The sequence below is a fragment of the Cupressus sempervirens genome, chromosome 11, assembly GCF_028749045.1.
Source record: "Cupressus sempervirens isolate cs-2001-9-10 chromosome 11, ASM2874904v1, whole genome shotgun sequence".
Lineage (NCBI taxonomy): Eukaryota > Viridiplantae > Streptophyta > Pinopsida > Cupressales > Cupressaceae > Cupressus > Cupressus sempervirens.
In genome coordinates this window covers 636,405,246-636,424,089 of record NC_143128.1, presented here as the reverse complement: position 1 = coordinate 636,424,089, position 18,844 = coordinate 636,405,246, and positions in this window count along the sequence as shown.

The following is an 18,844-nucleotide window of genomic DNA, read 5'->3' as shown; positions in this document are numbered from 1 at the left end:
CATTGATGACATCCTCATTGCTCAGGGATCTAGGCTCTTCCTAGGGTCCTTTAATTTTGTCTCTATATTCATTTCATCCTAATTCATCAAACCCTAACTCTATCTCGATGTTGAACAATCTAGTTTGCAACTCGAGTTCTTCAACGGCAGTGAAAGATATTTTTTGTGGAAGTACCGAAAAATGGAGATAGGCAAAGTAGAAACCCCAAGCTAACCTCCTTCAAGAAAGTGATATAAGAAACCCTAGCCCTCCAAGTATAATCACTCAAAAATGATCATCTAAAACAGGAGCCCCCTTTCTATTATCATATATTATGCTTAATTGATCTTGCACGTATCTATTTAATCTATCATCTTTGATCAAATCCTTATTTTAATTATTTATTCAATTATATCATATGGTTTGACCACCTTATCCTAAGTCTTTATTTAATTACAAGAACATGTCCCCTTTATCTTATGTGTGCACATTAAAAAAAAAATCTAATTTAAAATAAAAGAAAGGTATTTTTGTCTACACTTGAATGCACACTTTGTAAGGCAATAGAATGATCTATTTTGCCTTTTAAACATAACCATTGATCTTGTCTCTTAGAATTCTACTGTGCCAAAATCAACATGAGGATTATTCTGCACCGTAGATTTTGCCTCTTAATATCTATCGTCCTTTGCTCTGTAAAAGGAGACTCTCTCCTCACTCTTCATCTTTTTGATTTCATATTAGTGTTATTGCAATTTTGTTTACTTGCATTCTTGAGCACACATCTTGCACTTGCATACTAGTTTAGTGTTTCTTTTACTTGCATTTAGCATAGCAAATCTAACTTAACTAGGGTCATTGTAATACTCATCTTTGTTAGATTAGCTTCTTTTACTTGCATTTGCACCTAGCTTAGTTCTTACACTCTCATCTTAGCTAGCTTTGCATTTTATCTTCGTTTGAATCTTCTATTTTATGGTGCACCTTGCAAGCATCTCTATTGGCTTCATTTGAGAACCACAATCTATACCTCTTTGATTCTTACACGTCATACAGAGGAAGCTCTAAGTTGCTATTCAAGGTTCCTAGTCCAGTGGATCCCTTGGATAAAATGTCTTAGAGAAGTGTTTGTCACACTTTTACACATACATTTTTTGTTCCCACCATGGGGCTAGACTCTAGTTTTTAGCTATATTTCTATTTTCCTTGCATTTTTCTTGTATTTTGTTCTCACAAGTTCATCTCTATTTTTCTTGCTTACAAGAATATTGTACACCATTTCTTAGTACGACGGGATGACATTTCTTGCAACTGGCAAAATAGATCAATGGTTATCATTCTATATCATTTTAGTTTAGCACAATCTATCGCCTAGGCCTAAAATATTGTCTAGCTTCTTTGAGGAGTATCGCATTACTTTCTATTAGTCTGTAAAGTCTCGCTCAGTTCTATTTGCCTACAAAGTCTGAGTCTAGTGGTCTAGTTTTTATTTGTTTCCTTTCATTTTGAGTTTCCTAACCTTCTAACATCTCCTTACAAGTGGTTTTGCAGGGTTTTTATTTCTTTTACATATGTTTGATGCCCTTGTGGTACCCCTTCTAAGTTTCAGTCTAAAGTTAGGAGAGATTATCTTACCAAGACAAATGTTATAGTTTGTTTTCTTCAAGTCTTAATTACATTTATGAATTAGGTGCTATCTTGACAGAGCAAAAGTATAACAATCATTAGTATCTTCCAATTATGTAGTTGCTAATATATTTTCTATTATTTGTGGTACTGATTTGAGACATCCTCTTCTAGTCTTCTCTTATTCATTCATTGCAAATATAATTTATTTGGTCTTTGTTATTAGTATGCTTTTGATTGTCCCTGATCTCTTGATATTACTCTCAAGATGTATAAACTGATGGTTGATAATAGGCCAATACTTAGAAGTGAGAAACCCAAATGGGATACATACAACAGATAAAAGTTTCGATGATTTCCTGAATTTGGTCATAGACAATAATAGATTACAAATCAAATCTTATTACTTCCAATTACTTCCTCAATTTGTAACATATTTAGTATATTTTATATCTCTCCTATTTTTTTGACAATTAACTTGTGTCTTTGATGTCAACTGAATTATGGGTTGAATATGTTTTAACGCTATCTTAACTTCTTATCATTGATGGGATGATATATATCTTTTTGATTGTCCCTCCTCTCAATATCCTTCAATATATATTTGGCAATGTTAATGGTCTCTAAAGAGTCGCATCCACTAGCTTGGTCATGTGATAGGTAATATAGTATGTTGAATATAAAAGTTTTATTATTGACATTGATCAATATATTTACTATATATTTGATTTATTATTTTAATAAATTTAATAATAAACTATAATACTAAGTATAATGGTTCATCTTTTATTTCGAATAATAATATAGTTATATTATTAGATTTTATAATTTATTGATATTTTTAATACTATTTGTTATTATAAATATATATATACTATTGTCATTAATGAGAATTTATATTATGTTATTATTTTATTTGCTCATTATTTTTCATATTAATTATTGAACTATATTCCAGGAATGAGGACATTACAGTTTGCCCTTCTCTAAATTGTTTGTCCTCAAGCAATACAAATTCTCAATGTAACTCTGATATTTAGTCCAATGATCCTAAAACAAAAATTTCATCTTGAAGTTAGAGCAATTATATATATTTATATATATGTCAATTTTGAAAAATTATAATATTTGATTTGAAATACTTAGAATATAGAAGAAAGAAAACTTATCTAAATATATTGTAGTATTTTCATGCTTCTTGTAATGTGTTGTCTTGCCCAAAATGAGTCCTAAAAAGTAATCCTTATAGTCTTTGGTAGGGACTGTATCCCTTCCAAGTCTTATTAATACTCTTTTAGTATGCATCTGTAATCCTTAGGGGAGATTATATCATGCCCTTAGGCCTGTGTAGATATCCCTTTAGGAGAGATTTTATCCTACCATTAGGAGAGACTTTATCTCGCCCAAGATCTCTAAGGATGTCCCTTTAGGATAATCCCTCTTTATTTAATCCTTAGGAGAGACTTTATCTCATCCTAGGCTTCTATGAGTATCCCTTTTGGATGTACTCATCACCGTGATCCTTATGAGAGACTTTATCTTGTCCCAGGTTAGTAGGGATATCCCTTTAGAATTATCCCCCTCTATTTAATCTTTAGGAGAGACTTTATCTCGTCCTAAGGCCTCTAGATATCCCTTTAGGATTACCTATCTCTATAATTCTTGGGAGAGACATTATCCCTTCCTAGGCCTCTAGAAGTGTATGGTCTCTATAGTTTATAAGGAAATTTTTAAAAAGATTTTGAGTGTAAGTAAATGTAACTAAACATTTTGCATTGATTTTTTTGTTTTAGTACAATTTTCTTTCTTCAAGTTGGTAATCAAATGTTCACCATCTTATTTGTTGATTTGAAATAGTTTTCACTAACTAGAAGTGAATATATTTACTAATTTCTTATTCCATTTTTATCTTTTCCTTCTCTAGTAATGGTTACTAATTTCATTCTCAAATTTATGCATCAAGTCAAATTTCTTCAAAAGACCATTGCTTACCTCTTTCATTTTGTGCTTGGATACTATTGAGATATCTTGGATTAGACCTTGCTTTCTTATGTGACTCTTATGTTTCTCTCTTGGATGATGCTTCAATACTATTGGTTTAATGTCTTTCTCTACACTTGTGTCTTGATGCCCATGGTTCTATGCACCTGAAAATAGGCTTTTCTTCAATATGTCCTCTTTTTTCTTGAAAGCATCCTTGCCTTAGCATTGATGTCCAACATTCCAATGTCCTTTGCAGAAATAACATTATTTTTCTCTATGATCTTTTCTTTAGTCATTTCTATGTTCTATCTTTGCTGAAAAACTCTTAGATCTTTCTTTTGAAGGATTTAATTCTACCATTTTTTCTTTTCTAATGGCTTCTTTCAAGTTTTGAGGTTCATGCAGTTTTATCACATGTCTGGTTGAGTCTTTTAATCCTTCCATAAATATATAAGTATCTTTTGCAAAAAAATTAGGACCATGACTGATAACTTTTGGAATTTGTGGGTGAATCCTTCCACTGTTCCAGTTTTTCTAAGTTGAGTTCATTCTTGGAAATACCATTCAATGTCCTTATCATCAAATATGTTCATGAGTTTTTGAGAGAATTCTTCATAGGGTTTTACATCTATATGTCCCAATGAGATATGTCCATGGGTCCACCAATCATGTGTGGCTCCCTCTAGATGGACTATAGAAAATTGGACGACATCTTCTTCTATCATGGAGTTTAGGGTAAAAAATGTATTTAATTTTTCTAACTACTGATGCAGTGTAATCTTTTTTGACTCATCAAATTTTGGAACTTTTATTTTGTTGATTTTATGTTTAAGTTCTTCATTTACAAGCCTTTTGCATGTCTCCCTTCATTCATCTTCACAAAATTTTCTTGAATGATAGCACTTCTCTAATGTTAGATTCTATAGTTGCATATGCCCTTGCAATATTTTCAGTCCTAATCATTGGTTACTCTATTACTTCTTCCCTTGGTAGCCCTGCTCTACATAAGAATGATGGTTATGTTATTCTAGTTGTAGAAAACACATTATTATTTTATGAGTGAGTAGAGATAGTATCTCTTGCTTGATTGGGTTGTCTTAAATTGTTGATAGAAATTCTCATATCTTGCAATGCTTGGAGAAGTTCTTGATTTGATGTTTCCATTTGATTCAGTATGGTTTGGTTGGTTTGGATATTTTTCTCCATATAGGATCTCACCTCATTTGTTAATTTATTCACTATAGTATTATTTGTCCTCCTCTTATAGGTTTGCATAAGCCTTCACTCACATGATGGCAAAAATATCCTCTGATACCATTGTGGTGTCCCTTTCGAGTTTCAGTTTGAAGTTAGGAGAGATTATCTTACAAAGAAAATTGTTACAATTTGTTGCCTTCAAGTCTTAAATATGTTTATGAATTAGGTACTATCTTGACAAAGCAAAAGTATAACAATCTTTATTATCTTTGAATTATGTAGTTGCTATTATATTTTGTATTACTTATGGTATTGAATTGGGATATCCTCTGCTAGTCTTCTCTTATTCATTCACTGCAAATATAATTTATTTGGTCTTTGTTATTATTACGCTTCTCATCACCCCTATTCTCTTGATATTACTCTCAAGATGTATAAACCAATGGTTAATAGTAGGCCAATACTCAAAAATGAGAAACCCAAATGGGATATGTACAACACATTATTTTTTTGTTGATTTCTTGAATTTGTTCATAGACAATATCATATTGGAAATTGAATCTTATTACTTCGAATCACTTCCTTAATTTGTAACACATTCAGTATATTTTATGTCTCTATTATTTTATTCAACAAGTAACTCCTATCTTTGACATCGATAGAATTATGGGTTGAATGTGTTTTAGCATTATCTTAACTTCTTATCATTGATGGGATGATATATATCTTATTGACTATCCATCCTCTATGTATCCTTCAATATATATTTGGCAACATTAATGGTCTATGAAGGGTCGCATCTACTAGTTTGGTCATCCAATAGGTAATATAGTATGTTGAGTATAAAATTTTATTTATTATGAATATAATTTTTTTTATTTTTGATATTGATTAATATATTTACTATATAATTTGATTTATTATATTAAATCTAAATTTAATAATAAACTATTATATTAAGTATAATGGCTCATCTTTTATTTCAAATAGTAATATAATTATAGTGTTATATTATTATCTTTTATAATTTATTGATATTATTTAATACTTTTTGTTATTATAAATATATATTGGTATACTATTGTCATTAATCACAATTTGTATTATGCTATTATTTTATTTGCTTGTTATTTTTCATATTAATTATCAAACTGCATTCTAGGAATGGGGACATTATAGCCCTATCTTGTAGTTTTGTAGGAACTTGATTGCTAAAGGAGATTGCAAACAAAAGGGCTGCTCACAAGTAGTTTTGCAAGGCTACCCTAAAGAAAAAAGCAAAGGCAAAATATTTTATTATTGTGCTTTTACATTAGCTTTTCATTTTAGAGGTGATTAATAACTCATTAGTAAGGGACATATTGATGGTAGGATAGTATACTCTTGTCCTTCTAAGGAAATAAAAAATCTTGACCCACTAGTGTGATCAAGAAAGTGAGAGGATAAGTCAATCTTTAGGGGCCTTAATTAATCTTTGCTTGGTGTGTTTGGGAGAAGCACTTGGAGTAGGAGAGTATTCTCTTCACCTCTTTTAGGTTAATCATAAATCTTGACCTCCATTTGTTATCCAAATTTGTGTATATATCTTAGTGAGGTCTTGTACCTTTAGAGGGCCTATTATTGGTGGGAAGATACCAATAAGTGTTGGATTTGAGCAAATACACAAATCAAATCCACAAGCCCTGAAATCACCTACATGTAGAAAACCTATTATAGAGAAGAAAAAGACAAGAGGAAAGGGTTTGGTCTAAAAATAAGAAAATTGTATTCTCAGATAATATGTAAATTATTGTACAATATGATATGATAATACACTAGGAGAGCATGTTTATAAAGGCCTCTAGGAAGCTTCTAGAATGAGCTAGAAAGCACTAGGAGATAAGCATGACAACTCAACATACATCCACAAAAGGTGGATTACCCTCCACGTAGACAAGAGGATAAGTATGAAAAGGTAGGAACAAACTCCTGTGTTGTCAACAAGTCAATACGTAAAAGTATGCTAACTCCTAGATGACAACTAATACATAAATGCATTTATCCTAAGTAAACTTAAGTAAAGTATAAATAATAATTTACACTAACACCCCCCCTTAAGTGCAACATAGGGGAATGCACTTAAGCTCACAAAAGCTAAGATGAAATCCAGAATGGGTCCCAACAACTAGGCCATGTTAGGTACCCATGTACAAATGCAAAGAAATGCAACCTTTGAAAATGGGCAAAGAAGGAAAATTGTTGGTATTATATTGTATTTGTCATTAGTGACAACACTTATTCGATTCTGAATGATTACCAAGTTCATCACTCAATCTACAGTGTATACCAAGCATTCAGTGGTTACCTTGTAGGTTCATCAGTTAAGTAGCTCATACCGAGCATTCTTGAAGCCACCAAGTGAGTGTGTAGTCCAGTAGTTCATACCGAGCATTCCTAAAGCTACCAAGTGAGTGTGTAGTCCAGTAGTTCATACCGAGCATTCCTAAAGCTACCGAGTGAGTGTGCAGCCCAGTAGTATCTACCGAGCATACAGTGTTCACCAAGCTTCATAGTGTCTATCAAGTCATCAGTTTGTGTGATGGAAGCTAGTGTTTATCGAGTGATGAAAGTATAGTGTTTACTGAGTGAGAACAAGGTAAACGAAGGATTCAGTTTTTACCGAAGTGATACTATATCTATCAAGTCTCCAATGGTTACTGAGTTCCAAGCTACATTGTGTGATTAGTATGGACCGAGCTTCTACTTCTACCAAGTGCATGACGATGCTGAGTAATGTAGTGGATGTCGAGTATCAGAAGGTTACCAAGTCAGCTTGAAGAACTCAAGTTTTCTACTGTTTGGGCGACTCAATAATATTTTTTTCACTTGTGTTTTGGTTGACCTTGCAATTGTAATTATTGGAATGGTATATATGTAATGTATTATATCATTTGCAAAAGTATGAGTATGAAAAAGGAATGGACATGTAATGCTTTGAGAAGGATAAAAAGTGAATCAATAGCAGAGCAGAGTATTCAACAAGGTCTACAAGGAGCAGTAAAGATTCATCAGTCACAAGAGGTGATCTGTACTTCAAGGATCTAATAAGCAATCAAGTTGTAAGTAGATCCACTATTTCATCCTAACAAATGAATCAGTTTTGTAAATCCTTTAACAAGGTAGACTTAACAGTCTTTGTATAAATCTCCTAACAGAGTGCGTACTTAATTGTATGTTTGTAAATCCTCTAACAAGGTGGATCTACCAATCTAAATTGCTCTTAACAGAGCAGATCATCAGAAGTGATCAATGTAAGCCCTAACAAGCTAACTTCATACTGCAGTAATGAAGTTTTGTGGGTATCATACCCACCCCAGTTTTACTTTCTATTTGGAAGGTTTCTAGGTCACCAAAATTCTGTGTTCATGTGTTGCAAATGTTTATCTTTCTCATGCATACAGTAGATTAGATGAATGAATGATGTATGGATCAAGTATTGAATTGATTTAAATTTTTTGAGGTTACTGATTCACCCCTCGCCTCTCAGTAACCTAGCTAGTCTTGATTATTTCCAACAAAAATCGCATGGGACAAACCCTCCCCCAAAAAGAGGTAAGTATAAACATGCTAAAAAAACATAAAGGAAGGCCTCAACAAGATCCCCGAAGGACAATGACTGAAAATGTCTCAAGAGACTCTCTCAAAACCATAAATACAACCATAACCCCATGAGAAGAGACACCAAAGCCCCCCCAAAATGATGGAGCCCTTGTAGAAATGATCAAACCAATGAAACTCCAATGCAGAAGAAACAAAGGCATAGAACAAGGAAACCCCTGAAGGAGAGATGAAATTAGAAGGCCTAACTGATGTTGACAGGAAAAAACATGAGGATCCTAAAAGGGAATCCCCAATGCAAGTGTGCTAACACTATCATGAAAGAGAAGATGAATGTCCTCTGTAGAATCCGCAAGAGGTGTACCTGGAGGCTCGATGAATGGAGCTAGAGGGTCAGATAGAGCTAAAGAAGAATCCTGCTAAAGAGAAAAGACCTCAATTGGATGTGGTGTGGGAGGCAAAACAGTGATCTCAAGAATAATACAAAGGTTCAAGTATCCTGATTGCACCACATGATACTCTCACAGAAGAGAAGAAGTGTGCTTTGACAATAGAGATGGTGGACCAAAGTGCGAGAAGGTGTAGAGACAGGTGGAATGATCAACTATCCCTATGGCAATAAGGTCTCCTGTTGCACTATCCTGAATGAAGACTGAATCTGCAATGAACTCAATTGTCTTCCCTAATCCACTACATGTAATTTGAGAAATCGAGAGAAGGTTTGCAGACAGAAATGGAACATACAATACATCATTGAAGGTGCCATCCTGAATGCCAACTAAACCTTTCCCGTACACTGGTAGAGTAGTGTTATTCCCCATGAGAATATGAGGAGCCTCAAGAGTAGAGAAGACACCTTGAGAAGATGTCATATAGTGAGAAGCACCTGAATCTAGTATTCAAGGGACCTGGGAAGGGGATGCAATGGATGCTAGTAATGCATGACCCTATCCAAAATCTAGTGTAGATGTGGAAGAAGACTAAAAGGTAGACCCCTATGAGGTAGAAGAGGATGGAGAGGAAATAATGCTCTTCTGAAGAAGAGCTTGCAAATCTACAATCTGTTTCTCATAGCCATCAAATCTCTTCTGAAAATAATGTGACTCATCATGAGGTCCCTTTTGACAATAGGAACAGGTAGGAATCTTAGTCTTCTTTTTTGCCTTCTTCGTAGAAGAAGATGATGGACCAATAAAGTACTAAGAGGAATATGATATCTACTTTAGCTTCTACTCCTGTGTATCCCTGGCAAGCAATGCCTATGACTATGAACTTATAAGTGAATCCACCTAAGTGAGCTTGGACTGCTCACCAGTTAACCTGTCACAGAATGTCTCAAAAGAAGGCATATGATGTTTGTTACCCAAGGCATCCATAGTGGAGTAGAAAGTAGAAGAAAAGATCTGATACTGTCCTCACAACTTTAAGAGTATCAAAAAGATACACTCATGATCTATTTTTCTTTTCCCACATCCTTGCAAAACTGTACACAGAGATTTGAACTTCACCAAGAAGTCCTCAATGGTGGGGAAGTTGGAAAGTGTCAAAGAAGTCAACTCTGCATCAAGTTGTAGCACTTGAAACTCATTTACTATGCCAAAAAAGTTGTAGAACTTGGTCCAAAAAGCTTGAGGAGTGGTCAAACCATCCAGGTGAAACAATAGACTATTGAAGATGTTCAGTGCAATCAATCCCATAGCTTCATCCATTTTGATTCTGTGTTGAAGAAACTCAAAAGGGCACTGCAAGACAGGTTGGTTCTCATCCAGACATGAACATAAGCCTTGAGACATAAGAAGTCAAGTCATTTGTGCTTTCCAAGTGTCATAGTTGTGGCATTAGCCGGGTCACAGAGGGATCCAACATTGAGAGAAGAAGATGGAAGAAGAAGGGTCAATTCTAAGGTAAATTATAGAAAAGAAAATGCTCCCCCCACAACGTATAAATATATCCCTCAAAACCAAAGAAACAACTCCTGAAAGCAAAAAAACTAAGAAAAAAACTTGGATGCCAGATGCAGAGAGGGAGGAAATTTAAGCCTCTACTTCAATGCCAAAAATAGGAGCTCAATACTACACCAAATTGATTTCAAATCTGGAAAGTAGACAATAAATTATGCACTTTTTTAAAAAATAGCATCGAAATATGTTTCCATATGAGCCTGAACAAAGCCTTTGAAGGTGCAAAAAATGGAATTTATGACTTGCAAAAAAATTCAGGAACAAAGATCTCAAACAACCTGCACCAATGTGTAGATCATGAAATCCTATCCTAAAACAAAAAAAGTTGCTCGGAAAAAGGATTCTGTATGAGGGAGATATCACTATTTGAAAATCACCTCTGTAGTTTTTTTTTTTGAATTGTCATCATCACACCTCCAAAAAATAAAGAAGAAAGCCCAAAAAATGTCAGATCTATTATGTCAAACCCTCTTTCTCCTTTTTCTCTAAATACTTAACAAGCTACAATAGATTTGGCTCTGATACCATGTTGGATTTGAGCAAATATGCAAATCAAATCCACAAGCCCTCGAATCACCTACACTTAGAAAACTTTTCACAAAGAAGAAAAAGACAAGAAGAGGCAAGGGTTTGGTATAAAAATAAGAAAATTGTATTCTCAAATAAAATGTAAATTGATGTACAATATGATATGATATACACTAGGAGAGCCTATTCATAAAGACCTCTAGGAAGCTTCTAGAATGAGCTAGAAAGTGCTAGGAGATAAGCATGACAACTCAACATACATCCACAAAAGGTGGATTATCCTCCATGTAGACAAGATGATAAGTATGACAAGGTAGGAACAAACTCTTGTGTTGTCAACAAGTTAATACGTAAAAGTATGCTAACTCCTAGATGACAACTAATAAATAAATGCATTTATCCTAAGTAAACTTAAGTAAAGTGTAAATAATAATTTACACTAACAATAAGAATGACCCAAGTGGGAACAAGAAAACCTAGCTAATCTAGCCCACTATAATCAAAAAGCCCTAGACAAAGGTGAAAACCCTAGGGGGCATATTATATTCATTCATTTTAGTGAGGACGCTCATGGATTGTGATCATGGGGAAATTTCTAGTTTTAAATTATCTTGTGGCTACAAGGCCTATGTTCTATATTAGATGCAAGAGGTATGCTATGAACAGAATCATTAATAGACACCTAAGTTAGATGTCACATTTATTTAGCCACTTAGTATCTTGGTGCAAGGATCAATCCAAGTGGTCTACGTAGATCACCCCAATATTTGACTCACCATATGTGTGTTGATCCCTATAGTGTGTTGTCTATTAGTGTCAAACACTTATTTATTTATTTGGAAGAGTTGGTCTATCATCACTATGACTAAGTCATTCTACTAAGGTTGAGCAATGTATTTAGAATTGTTCATATTTTAGTTAAGGTCAAGAAATTCTATGGTCATCGAGTGCTCCTATACATGTTGAGTAAGATAGAAGTTAGTTTGTGATAAGTAACATAGAGTTAGTTTATGCCAAGTTATCTAGTGAATGTCGAGTGTTCAAAAGATGAGGGACAACATGAAGAACTAGTCATGATTGAGTGTCAGAGTGTTTATATGCCGAGTGAACCAGTTTTGATATATTAGTTTAGATTTGCACAAACACTGAGGTAAACCATTTTTGGTCAACTTATTGCATGATTTAATGATTCAGGAGTAATTTAAGGAGTTGATTACGTGTGATGAGTTGGATCATTAATCCCTATGCAAGGTTTTTAACCAATCAGAAAAATGGTAGGTTTAAGAGACAAAAGAGAAATCTGGATCGTTGATCTTTATCTAGAACCTTCTCTTGTTAGTTCTATAAGGAGGATCCAAAACCTAATTTTAGAAAGAGAAGAATGTATACACGAGAAGAAAAGTTTGGATGCTTAAGAAGAGTTTGAAGGTGAAGCAAGGTAGAGAAGTGAAGTGAAGAAAAAAGTTATATCAGATTAGAGAAAGATCAAACAATAGAAAGAGGAGATTTGTAAGCAAGCATCATAGTGCTAACTAAAGGATCAGGTACTGATATATTTTTAGTAGAGTGAATCAGGGTAAGTCTCTTAACAAAGTGGTCCTAATATGCCTCTGTAAATCTCCTAATAGAGTTCTTACTTTGTTGTAAGTTTTAAATCCTCTAATCAAGGTAGACTGTATAAGTCTTGTAATCTCTTAGTAGGGAAGATGTCTCATGGGGTAGATCGTCAAAAGTGATCAAAATTATAGCCTTAATAGGTGAAATTTTTTATTATAGTAGTGAAGATTTGTGGGTCTCATCCCCACCCCAGTTTAACCTTCACCTTGGAGGGTTTTCGGGTAACCAATTTTTTGTGTTATGTGTTGATCATTTACTTTTATGTTTATGGTTATGATCAGTAGATTAGATCTATTACATTAGTGCAATATATGTTTCTAAGATTTGTGATATTTATGAGATAAGGGTTAGTGGTGAAAGATATCAATTTGATAATTTTTAGAAGGTTAAAAGTTTTATAGAGCCTAATTCACCCCTCCCCCCTCTCAGTATCTCACTTTCCCAATAGACTTCCAATAATTTGTATCAGAGCTTTGTTCTCTTAGCAGAAGTCTAACCACCTGAGATAAAAGATCTTTGAGATGGAGGCCTACAAGTTCGAAAAGATTATTGAAAACCAGAAGCTTGAGATACAACTTGTATTGTAGAAACATGAATCATCAAAAGAAGAACTAAGGGAATCACTAATGAAAAGAAAAGACTTGTCAATCATGCAGAATAATACACAATATTAGGAAGGCACTAAAGGTTTACTTGATGATGGAAATTCTAGTGAGAGTGATGCAACAGTAGTAGATCTATTGGAAAAGAACAACACGTTGAATGAAGAATTCAAAGCACTAAAGAGAGAACATTAAATCTAGTCAGTAATATTGTGTGAAGTGACTAAACAGAAAAAGAAAGATGAAGAGGAAAAAAGCCATATATCTATAAGACTTAATGATAAGAACAATGAAGTGCAAAGGCTTACTCAAAATCAGTTTGACATGGCTAACAAGCTACTTCTTACAACTCAAGAGTTTAATAGAAAGGATGTTGAAATTAGAAATATGAAATCTGAGAATGAGCATCTAAAGAATAAACTGAACCCTGAAAAGGAGTTGATTGAAATATTGAACAAACCTAAAGAATCTATGAGATATTATGAAGAGCTAATGAGATCACAAAGAAGACCTCATGACACATTTGTTCTAGACTACATCGAGTACCTATCATCTTCTAAAGAAGGAGAATCATCAAAGAGTTGAGAAAAAAGAAATGTAAAGCCAAAGAATAAACCTACATGTTATCATTGTGGAAAGCTAGGCCATACAAAAAACATTTATGGAAGCAAGATTGGTAAGAAAAACCCTATGCCTAAATTCATTGGTAATTATTTTAATTACAAGAAGAAAGGACAACAAGCACATGAGTGTAGATTTAAAGCTAGAAATACACCAATTGCACCTAAATTTGAAGGTCATTGCTACAACTGTCAAAAGTATGGACATAGAGCTCAAGAATGCAAATCAAAGGCTAAACCTAACTGGACACCTAAGAAGTAATAAAATGCACCCAAGCAAGGAAACAAAATCAATTGGGATTACAACACATGGTACAGTTGTCAGTTATGTGGTGAGTATGGTCATGTTGTAGTAAATTATATCAGGGGACATTTCAAAGGTAAATCTAAGAGTTAGATGAATGGAAGTTTAGTTTGTTATAGTTTTCACAAGATTGGACATGTGAGAAAGTACTACAAGACTTGAGCATCAACACCTACCAATGAACATAATAAAGGAAAAGGAAAATTTGATATAGAATAAACAATGAATGAGATAAATTAAACATGGAGAAAGAAAGATGAAGGAAACATCAATGGAAGTAGTGATGTTGAGGTCACCCAATGCAATGGATCATGTGATCACACTACCTCAAACTAAGCAAAGAAGGTATGCGAGGGGTTGTGTTTCATAAATATTTTTCATACATCAATTCCTAATATTTGATGAAGTAAAATCCATATCCACATGAGATAAGATGCATCATGATAGTCAATGCATATATACCGAGTTGAAGCATAGTTGATCCCAAGAATCAATATTGATGTCTATAGTGATCGAGTCATAATGTTGACCACATTGTTAATTTAGGTTACAACATTATTAAAAAGGACCATAGTTACTATTTGGTTGAGTTGCAATTGATTCAACTGGTAAAGAATTTGGTAGCCATAAGCAAAGTGAAGAACACTTTATGTAATTTCAGATCACTTTGGTTGTGTATATTCTTTTATGTACAAAATTCATTTCCTACCATTGATGAAGTAGTATGCGATAAGACCAAACTTGTAACCAAGCAGATTAATGGTTACATTGAGCAATTATGTGAGAATTTTGAAATAACTTTGGATGGTTATTTTGATGAGTTTAAGAGAAATATGAAGAAAAAAATGAGAATCCCAAAGTTAGTTGTGGATCATAACTATGATCACATTTGTTTTGTGGTGGACATTGACTACACCTATGCTCAGGCAGTTATGTCGAGGGTTGCATGTTTGAGGCCTATGCAATATGAATTCAATGTTGATGAAGTGTCTATAACAGTGACAACATTACTGTCAGAAGAAATAGATAAGAATGTCGAGCCATTTGGCACACATGAATTTGCTAAGATAAAAATGAAGATGCAAACCAAGGTTCCAAAGATAGACCAAAAAAGAAAGAAAATGATTGAATATTTAGAAGGAAAACTTGGTGAGGTTGTTGGAAATGTAATGTAAGCTAGGTGACTAAGAGCGCAAGGTGAATCAGGAACCACTTTAATTTCTAAACCACTTTATTTAGTTGTCTAATCCACTTGCATGCATGAAACATAAAACTATAAAGTAACAACACCATAACACAATATCTAGTAACCCATAAACCCTCTAAGTAGAAGGTAAAACTAGGGTGGGGATGACACCCACAATGCTTCACTACTACAATAATAAAGTTGGCATGTTAAGGCTTACAAATGATCACTTCTAATGATCTTACTTGGTTAAGAACAATAATGACTGTTAGGTCCACCTTATGAAAGGATTTATACAATACAGTTAAGTATGTACTCTGTTAGGAGTTTCTACAAAGGACTATTAGGTCCACCCAGTTAAAGGATATGGGACTCATGCACTTGTTAGGATGAATCAGTGGATTGATCTCTGAAATGCAACTATGATTGTTGATGATCCTTTGAAGTAAAATGATCACCTGACTATGATAGATGAGTCTATTCCTTTCCTTACAATGCTTGTAACCTTCTAGACAATCTACCCTTCCATAGTCGCTAATGCTTGAATGATGATACAATGAATACACACACTCCATTGGATAAATAAAATACCTTATATAATCACCTAGTTGGCTCAATGTTGTAACTTGGGTTAATGTCTTACTTGGGCGATACTAGAAACACTTGGTCACCACTATCTCCTTGGTTAGCTCTGGCACTCAGTAGATATTGGGCTCTTGGTTCACACTGCTAACTTGGTAGACACTTCTAACTTGGCTTGCGCTATTTTGCCATCTTGATTATTACCTTGGACCAAGACTGCTCTTTTGACTTGGTTCACATTTGGGCACGGTGTGAATTCTCAACGTGGTTGCCACTGCAACTCAGTCAACACTACAATTATTTGCAAGATTAACTTGTTTTCTTAGATCCTTTGTGATCTCAGTTAACATTGCATACTAGTAACTTAGTTGCAATTTTATCTTCATTACGACTAAGTGTTTTGACACCATCTAACAATATATCTTGCATTAGATTAATAATCCCCCCCTTTGGCATTAGTGACAAAAACACTTATCATACAAAAGATTTGTAAAACTTCTTCAGTCAAACTCCCCCTTGGAATATGGCTAATTTGGTAGCTCGGTTTGCACTGAAGACTCTACAACTTAGTTAGAACTGAAAAAAACTATGTTTTTGGTTTTTCAAAACTTTTTTTTTTTTCCTTCTTTTTACATATCTTTGCTAATGTACATATTTCCCTTTACATATATGTGCATATACTTCCTCTATATGCTTTCCCGCTTTGTACACTTTCTTTGCCCCTTGTTTTTGTTACAAATGTCAAAATATTTACAAGTTTAAGTCAAAATGAGAAAGAAAATCATGGTGTACCTTCAAAATTATCGACAAAGTCTTATCCTAGTTATCTTGCAGAACCTTCAAAATATTTAGATCAATCTGAATCTCTGCTGATAACCCATACATATGATTTGCAATTGACATATTTGTGTCTTTGACTAATGTCCTTGCATGATCCATCCTTTTATGAATAATGTCCATGTGGGAAAGTATCATACCTTGAATATCAATCAATGTTGCCCTTATTCTGGCCTCTTACCTTAGCAATTCTACCTAAAGATTTGTCAAAAATCTGAATTTTACAAAATGATGGGAACTGGAGATTGGATTAAGTGCCAAGTAATTTGCACTTTCCTATAAGTCCTTGTCAATCTTGGCCAATTTTTCCTTTATTTCCTTGGTAAAGTTAGTGGAATCACTCAACTTTACAAATAAAGATACAACATTATTTATAGCATTTTCTAATGAAGATATCAAAGTATATAGTTCTACTTGATCAATTGCTATCTTTTGTGCTACATTTTCTAGCACTTTATTCTCAAACTTTCTCTCAGATTTCATGAGAAGTTTGTCCTGCCTATTAGTATCTTCATTGAACTTGTGCACAATATTAATTAATTGATCAATGATGGGGACCTTTTAATTTACCTCTATAGATAGATCATCTATGCATATTTCTTTGATGTCTTCAAAGACTTGGCTCCTATCTCTCTCTACTCTTAGCATTCTTTGCCTTACCCTTTTCTTCCATAGCTCTCCCAAAATGTTCATTTCTTCAACTGATAGATTTGATAGGTCCCAATTTGGGATTACAATCTCCTCATCAAGATCAATGCCATCAACTATGTTATTTTTTCCCTTGCTTTTAGTTGTTGAAGAAGGAATGGTAGTTTTTCCTTCGTCAACTGAGTCCTTTTGCTATTCTTGTTGTTGCCACTTGGTCGAGACTAAGAGAGCCTGATGTTCGGTTGAGATAGAGGGAGTCTTTTGCTCAATGGAAGTTGAGGGGCCCTATTGCTTGGTTTCCTTTATGACAAAACTTGGTGAAGGTGTGATAATCTTTACTTCACTACTAGGTTGAGCTGGTTTCAACTCAATTGACTGCTGCATAATTGTTGCCTTCTATGGAGTGGAGGGAAGTGATGCCATGACTTCTTCTGCAATCTTCTCAGCATCAGAGTCCTCAATTGTCTAAATCTCTGGAAGATCTCCTTCTTCCTTGATGTCAAAAATGTTCTTCCATGTCTTTGTTGTGGATTGCATAATGTCTTCTATTTTATTTGACAAAATTTGGAAAGCTTTAAATTTAGGAGTATGTTTATCTACATGATTAGACACTGCCTCCTTGATTTCTTTGTCAGAGAGATTAGGCATGAGATTTATTAATTTTTGCTCTCTAATATCATTCTTTTTTTTTGTTGCATTATCCCAATAGTGTGAAACAATCTTTAGTATATTTTTAGGAGCATGCCCCTTATGCTCAAAAGGGTCATATTTCCACTTTGACATTTTCACAACTAATGCTTCGTCAATTTGTTTCTTCTCCTCTTTGCTTTTGGATTCATACTTGAACTATTTAAATTCTACCATACCCCTTGCTTCCCTTATACTTTCTATAATTAGGGTATTGTCTTCATCTTCATCATCTACATCGTCATTCTAGAGTTTTAGATGCTTTCTTGCCTTCCTTGGCTTGGTAGCTATAATCAAAGAAGTTGACCTTGTTTCTCTCTTGAGTAGTTTGGATGGGGCCTTTTCTTTCTTCTTGGGATTTTCCTCTTCTTCCTCTTTTTCTTCATCACTCTCTTCCTCTTCATCTTCCTCTTCTACATCATTACCCTTGGTGTTTGATTTGGAAAGTTTATTTCCAATGGTTTCTAGCCTCTACTTCCCTCTCTTCAGAATTTGAGGGATCTAAATCTCAAGAGAGATTCTTGTCCTTACTTCATCATATGTTCCAAAGTAAGTAGGCTTGGGGTCCATGGGCTCATTGATGAGATCCTCAATAATATCCTTTGTTTCATCAATATTCACCTCATATGATAGAGGTTTAACCCATGCTATCCTAGGTCTAACTACTTGAATGTGAACTGTATTACACTCAACCAAGAAGCATATATCCTACTCATAATATTTGACAAGCTACTTAGGGATCCTAAGCATGCTTTGCATCCTTTCTTTGAAATTATCAAAGTAAGCATCCATGATGCCATCAAATTTCTCACACATTTCACTTATGAATTCATTGATTTGATATAGAACAGGGGTGTCTTTCTTCCAAAGAAAATTTCCTTTGGAAGGA